Source organism: Nothoprocta perdicaria, unplaced genomic scaffold (assembly GCF_003342845.1).
Source record: "Nothoprocta perdicaria isolate Ctin4 unplaced genomic scaffold, notPer1 scaffold_104, whole genome shotgun sequence".
Classification (NCBI taxonomy): domain Eukaryota; kingdom Metazoa; phylum Chordata; class Aves; order Tinamiformes; family Tinamidae; genus Nothoprocta; species Nothoprocta perdicaria.
The window spans coordinates 2,082,091-2,083,191 of NW_020454139.1; positions in this window are offsets into that span (position 1 = coordinate 2,082,091).

The following is a 1,101-nucleotide window of genomic DNA, read 5'->3' on the forward strand; positions in this document are numbered from 1 at the left end:
GGGGCTGCGCGCGGCGGTGCGCGGGGACCGCCGAAAGCGCCACGGCGGGGCCTGGCCTGGCGCCGCGGGCCGAGCGCGGCACCGCCCCGGCGGCTGGCACAGCGCGCGTGAGAGGAAACAGCGCCGCGAGTTGCCAAAGCACTGCCAAAAACCGGAAAACTAACCAAAACAAACCAGCCCCCCTCAAAAACCGAAACCTAGTGCCCCTCTGTGGGGAAATAAATGCACAACAGGCGCCTACACCGCTGTAGCACGGGGCAGGGAGTGAGCACAGTGGTGCCTGAGCACTTACAGCTTTGACTCTTCAGGACACTSGTAGAATTGGTGCTTATTTATTTACTCCTCAGGACACTGGTAGAATTTGTCCTTATTTATTTACTCCTCAGGATCCTGGTAGAATTGGTGCTTATTTATTTTTTCACTCATGCTTTAAGCAGCAAAGCTGGAGGAGGTGTTGAGAGCATCCGTATGCACTGCTGTACCACCACATGTGTCTGAGCTTACCGTGTGAGCGGTATGAGAAAATGCAGAGGGAAAAATGCAACGGAAAAAAAGGAAAGGTTCCCGCTGAGCAATGGATACCGCAAGGGCAACTTCGCTTGCACACRGGAAGCAGAGACCACAAAAGGGTGTTTAAAACTGCATCGACAGCTAAGGGAAGCACCTCCTGAAGTAGGAATCGTATTCTGTGTTAGAAATCTAGCAGATTTTTAAAGTATATTTCATAATCTAAGAAATCTTTGGAGAATAAAAAATGCTGCTTACATGAAAGGTAACGCTTGGTTAGCTTTAGAGTCAGGGATAAACTGATTTTGTTTGTGGTTTCCTAATGTCCTCTGCCTGCTCACGGGGATTCCTTCCTTCCTTCCTTCCTTCCTTCCTTCCTTCCTTCCTTCCTTCCTTCCTTCCTTCCTTCCTTCCTTCCTTCCTTCCTTCCTTCCTTCCCTCCCTCCCTCCCTCCTTCCTTCCCTCCTTCCTCCCTTCCTTCCTTCCTTCCCTCCTTCCTTCCTCCCTTCCTTCCTTCCTTCCTTCCTTCCTTCCTTCCTTCCTTCCTTCCTTCCTTCCTTCCTTCCTTCCTTCCTTCCTTCCTTCCTTCCTTCC